General features: G+C 40.4%; 1 long non-coding RNA gene across 1 annotated transcript; it reads right to left on the bottom strand.

Moving 5' to 3' along the window:
• Positions 1-1,106: 1,106 nt before the first annotated feature.
• LOC118942044 lies at positions 1,107-6,144 on the bottom strand. The gene is made up of 2 exons (XR_005037942.1): positions 3,849-6,144; positions 1,107-2,405 (listed from the first exon to the last, which is right to left on the bottom strand). It is a non-coding gene; the product is annotated as an uncharacterized LOC118942044 (long non-coding RNA).
• Between the last annotated feature and the right edge of the window lie 240 nt (positions 6,145-6,384).

The following is a 6,384-nucleotide window of genomic DNA, read 5'->3' as shown; positions in this document are numbered from 1 at the left end:
ATCTCAAATAGACAGCACAATTTTTTTTTTCATCCAGAGTGCATCAAACAAGAATTTAGAGTTTGTTTGTGGAAAAGTGTATATTTCTGTGTTGCAAGTTGCTGAAAACTGTCCACAGTTGTTCATTTCATCTCAAATAGACAGCACGGCAATCATGTTTGCTGTGCTGTCTATTTGAGATGAAATGAACACTGGACGGTTTTCGTCAAGTTGCAACGTTGAAAATACAGAAATAACCACTTTTCCATAAACAAGCTCTAAATCATGTTTGATGCACTCTGGATGTACAATTGTTTGCTGTGCTGTCTATGAGCTTGTTTATGGAAAAGTGGTTATTTCAATGTTGCAACTTGCTGAAAATTGTCCAGTCCAATCAATGAGACAAGATCAGAGATGTTGGTTCGAGCTGCCTTGCCCTATTAAAAAAAAAAATCACAATTTAAGTTTGCTATCTACAAGAAGCATTGTCTTATGTGAAGAATGAATGTAAAGCGCAAAAGAAGTTGGGTGATGCAACAGAGGACAATGACCCAAAAGACAGAAGTAAATCAACAACAGAATGGCTTCAACAGAAGATGGCCCAGTCCCGACTTTAAGCAGATTTAAAATGCTGTGACATGAACCCGAGAGTGGTTCACACCAGGCATCCTACAAATATTGTTGAACTGAAACAGTTTGGTAAAAGTGTATGGTCCAAAATTCCTCCTGACCTTTGAAGGTCTGATCCGCAACTACAGAAAACATTCGGTTGAGGTTAATTGCTGCCAAAGGAGGGTTCACTTGTTATTAAATACAAGGGTTCACATGGTGTGTTCAATAAAGACATAACATATAATTGTTTGTTTTGTCTATTGTTGTGACTTAGATGAAGATCACATAAAATTGTATGACCAATTTATGCAGAAATGCAGGTAATTCCAAAGGGTTCACATACTTTTTTTTGCCACTGTATATTCCCACACAAAATAATTTATCCACTAACTGTATATGCTCAGTTAACCTATATACTATTTGATATATTTGGATAATACTAAATCCTTCACACCAATGTGTGTCGACCAGCACAGCTGCTACATGCATCACTTAGTGATAATAAATAGCCACAATGAAAAGTTAGACATGCTTGGTTTTAATAAACTAAGAAGCATTTTTAATTCACATTTAAATAAAACGAAGTACAAACATGCCTGTCACAGAACATTGAGGACAAAGAAAAATGGCTACTGGTAGCAATAATCTAGACATAACGTGCAAATCAGACACTATTTTCCCAGATAAAATACACTGCCTTCATGGTCCCTCGCAAAAGATGCATTTAAGACTCACATTTTAAAGCAATTAACCCCTTCAAAAGTAGGACTGTTTATTGCCTTTTCCTTTATTTTGAAACATTTTAAAATAACACATTTGTAATTTCTTGAAATCTAAATGGATGAAAATAAAGTTAACATGATCGTTTCGTCCAATGACAGAGGGGATGAGAAAGGACATCAGGAAGAGTAGCTGTTGCTTTTGCAACAGATAATTGGGATCCTAAAAAAAAAAAAAAAGGCAGTGGCAAATCAACACTAACATTCAGCTAGTTAAACCGTGCCCCCTTATCTTGAACAGCCACAGAGTACACACCATAATAGGCTACACAACTTTGGAAGGGGATTAAGGTCGGAAACTAGATTAAATGTGTAAATAAAACCTCACACAATACTTTGGTTTTGTAATGTACATGACGGTGGATCGTTCAAGGCTTACACTCCATTGAGGGATGCAGGTTTACCGACCAAGACTACTTCTCCATAGGCAAGCCGGTGTTCATGTTATGTGCATTACCAAGTCACCCAGAAAGCATGCTAACTTTCAACAGCACACACCCTAGAGGCCTAAAGCAGGGCTAGCCCTATATTATACAGCTCAACCAACTGTTAATCGTTTGAGAGTTTAGTAAGAGATATGAAAATAAAATATAAGCGAGTAGGCGATGGACCAAACAACCAGGTGGCATGGTCAAAAGCCACTATCCCATTTGTGAACCGGTGACCTAGTTTTCCCAGTCACCTAGTGTGACCACAGCTGCAGCTTGCATTGGTTCGGCTCCTTTTTTTTGTTAACGATTGAACTCATAACTTAAATAACGTAAATTATTCCCTTTTTCTTTAGTGACCTAATAAAACTAACGCTCCCCTCTTCCCCCATATCCCCCCCACCTCTGGATTTACCCTGCCCAAAGGCAGAGGTTGTTGAAGTGATAAGGTGAAAATGCTTCCCGTCATATCCGAGTGTTGACATCCAGAGGTGCCGACTCGCTGTCATCAGTTACATTGACATGTGTTCAGGAAGCACATAGGAGATGTCATCCCATGGGTGGCGGTACAGGCCCTGTTTTAGCCTCTTCTGGTCCAGGTAATGACCTGGGACGGGAAGTAGAGAAAGTGATTTGATTAACTAGAACTTATTTAACTACACCTTATTACTGTGATATAGTGAAGGGCGGAGGTGTATGCCTTATGATTAACGACTCATGGTGTAATCACTACAACATATAGGAACTTAAGTAATTTTGTTCACCTGACCTAGAATTCCTTACAATCAAATGCTGACCGCATTATCTTCCAAGAGAATTCTCTTCGAAAATAGTCAGTTGCATATATCCCTCCAACCTGAAAGAACTTCACTGGTCTCTATGTAAACTAGAAACCATACATCGAGGCTGCATGTATTGTAACTGGGGATTTTAACAAAGCTAACGTGAGAACAAGACTCCCTATATTCTATCAGCATATCGAATGAGTGACACGAGGTCGTAGCATTCTGGATCATTGCCACATTAACTTCTGCGATGCATGCAAAGCCCTGCCTTTGGCAAATCTGACCACGACTCCATTTTTTTAAAGATTCCCAGCCTATAGACAAACTAAAACAGGAAACGCCCCTGCTCAGGTCTATCCAATGCTGATCTGACTAATCGGATTCGACACTTCAAGATTGAAGCAATCACGTGTACTGGGATATGTTCCAGATAGCCTCAGACAATAACGTTGACTCGGTGAGCGAGTTTATTAGCAAGTGCATCAGAGATATCGTACCCAACTGTGACTATTAAAACCTTTCCTAAACAGAAACCGTGGATTGATGGCACATTCGCGCAAAACTGAAAGAGAAGCACCTCTTTTAATCATGGCAAGGCGACTGGAAACATTAACAAATACAAACAATGCAGCTATTCCCTCAAACAAGCAAAGTGTCAGTATAGAGACAAAGTAGAGTTGCCATTCAACAGCTCAAACACGAAACGCATTTGGCAGGGTCTTACAGTCAATCACATATTACAAAAAGAAAACGAGCCCAGTCGCGAACACCAACGTCTTGCTCCCAGACAAATTAAAAAACTTCTTTGCTCGCTTTGAGGACAATACAGTGCCACTGACACGGCCCACTACCAAAGCCTGTGGGTTCTCCTTCTCCGTGGCCAATGTGAGTAAAAGATTTAAACTTGTTAACCCTCGCAAGGCTGCCGGCCCAGATGGCATCCCTAGCCGCGACCATCTGACTGGTGATCATTTACGAACATATTCAATCTTTCCCTATCCCGTACGAGATTAGTTGTTTTTGGGGGTTGGTTAATCCGTTTAGGGACTCAGATACTCCCAGGATTATCAGAAGCGGGTTATCTATTGAAGTCTCCAAAACTTCAGAGAGGATCCCAAAAATTCCACACCAATAACCATGGAAGCTAGACCATAAGGCAAAGCAGTGGAGCAGTGGAGTAGAGGCAGCCTGACATTTATCACATGTAAGGGATGTGGAAATATCCTATGCAGTTTAGTTTTGGAAAAGTGTAATCTGTGTAATACCTTGAATTGTATGAGACGATGTCTGGAATTAATGGAGCATGTGTGGATATACTCCAAGCTCTCTTCCCAGTCTGCCACAGAAATGTCAGTCCCTAGTTCTTCCTCCCATTTTGCCTTGATGGCATCTGTAGAAGGTGTGCTAACAGATTGAAAAGCATCATATATCAATATCAGTTTATCTGAGGTGGGGCATATTTTTATGCATCTGTCAAACATGGAAGGTTTAGCATTCCCAAATGTTGGGAGGTGTTTTCTAACGTAGTCTCTAATTTGTAGGTATCTGAAAAAATTGTGTTTCCCTCAGCAACTCAAAGGAAGCAAAGGTCCCTTCTATGTATAAATCCCCTATGGTACTTATCCCCAGCTCCCCCCATCGCTCAAAGGTGTTATCAAGGTTAGAAGGGGCAAAGGAGGGATTCCTGGCGACAGGGAGCATGAATGACATTGGTCTAAGCTCAAAGTGGACTTTAATTTGCTTCCATATTCGGACTGTGCTATGTATAATAGGATTGTTACAATAAAGTGACATCTCCAGATTGACAGGCGACAAAATCACAGCACCAATAGAGAAGGGGTGACACTCCTCACGCTCCATAGTAAGCCAGCTGGATGCCGGAAGTGCGTCATCCAGCAGAAACGTAACAACGCGGAGGTTAGCAGCCCAGGTTAGCGGCCCAATAAAATATACAATTTGGGAGAGACAATCCTCCTTCCATCTTGGATTTACAGAGGTGTTTTTTACCTATCCTGTGTGTTTTATAATCCCAGATGAAAGGATTGATAATTGAGTCCAGTTGTTTATGAAAGGATTTAGGTATGAATACTGGGATGTTCTGATATAGGTAGAGAAGTTGTGGGAAGAAGACCATTTTAATGGCATTAATTCTTCCGAGTAGAGAAATTGGGAGAGTTCTCCAAAATATGTTTATGTAAAAGTATGTTTGCTTTGAGTTTTTGTATCAGAGGGGGGAAATTCTCTTTAAATAGTAAGGTGTATTGATTGGTAACTACAATTCCTAGGTAGGTCAATTTTTCTGAAGATAACTTAAATGGGAGAGGTTCTAGCCAGGAGGTGTTTTGCGACCGTATGGGCATTAATTCACTCTTGTTCCAATTTATTCTGTATCCCGAGAAGGTACCAAACAAATTGATCACATCAAGAGGAGGATGTCATCTGCGTATAGGGAAATCTTATTTAGAGTATCTTTAGTATTATAGCTGTGGATTGCTGCATGAGATCTAATCGTCTGAGCGAGCGGTTCGATAATTAGGGCGAAGAGCATAGGCGACAGCGCACAACCCTGCCTTGTCCCCCCGTTAAGGTTAAATCGGGGCGACAATGATTGGTTAGTGAGTATTCTGGCACAGGGGTTCCTATATAAAAGCTGGATCCAATTTATGAACTCATCTCCAATATTACATTTCTGTAGGAACTTGGTCAAAGGCCTTTTCGGCGTCAAGAGATATGACGGCAAGGTCCACGTTGGGTAACATCTGAGAATACATAATATTGAGATTGAAGAATGCGTTTCTGTTAGGGATAAAGCCGGTCTGATCCGAATGGACCAATTTGCCAATTAAAGTGCTAAGCCTGCTAAAATCTTTTGGTCTGTATTAAGGAGAGATATTGGTCTGTATGACCCTACCTCTTCTGGATCCTTACCCTTCTTATGTATAACTGTAATGAAGGGAGAGCTCCATCCTCATTGGCCTGAACAAACATTTTGTGCAGGTAGGGAGAGAGCATGTTGCTGAATGTTTTATAGAATTCACCAGGGTATCCATCTGGGCCCGGGGTGCCACTCTTTAGAGATTTAATTGTTTCTTGAATTTCATCAAGAGATATTTCCTTATTCAGGAAGTTATAATCTTCCTGGTTCAAGGGCAGGAAGATTACAGTCCTCCAAAAATGTTTGCATAATTAAGGGGTTATAGGATCCGCTTTAGATGTATATAGAGTCTCATAAAACTGCCGGAATCTGTCATTGATGTCTTTGGGGGAAGAGAGTAATTCCCCAGATGCAGATTTAACTTTGTGAATCATTCTGTCACTCACATTTTTTCGAAGTTGTCTGGCGAGTAATTTGTGTGGTTTGTCACCAAACTCAATTTTTTTTAAACAGTTACAGATCCAGTTGCAGCGTGTTCATACAAATCTTTTTAATGTGTGCTTCGGAGTTCTACGAGATTTCTGTGATTTTCTGAAATAACACACACACTCACTAAACACTCCGTAAATAAGTCAGTTCTTAACATAAAGACTTAAAACTCAAAATTCTATAATTGCCTACCACGTGTTCACTTTCAGCTTCCTGTGTAAACCGGAAGTGTCTTAAAATGGTGTCATAGGTGCTGTTTCCAAGGGTTAAAAAGGTCAGATCTTTTCAAAACTTCATATGTGTGATTAGGCAACCCCCATGAACTGTAAGTCAGTCATTTCTCCCAACAGATGTCAAAGAAAAGCTCTCTCTCACACACACACACACACACACACACAGGATGGAGTGACAAAGTGCGGTGCTTAAAGACACACAGA

Source organism: Oncorhynchus mykiss, chromosome 20, assembly GCF_013265735.2.
Source record: "Oncorhynchus mykiss isolate Arlee chromosome 20, USDA_OmykA_1.1, whole genome shotgun sequence".
Lineage (NCBI taxonomy): Eukaryota > Metazoa > Chordata > Actinopteri > Salmoniformes > Salmonidae > Oncorhynchus > Oncorhynchus mykiss.
This window is presented reverse-complemented; position numbering and strand designations above follow the sequence as displayed.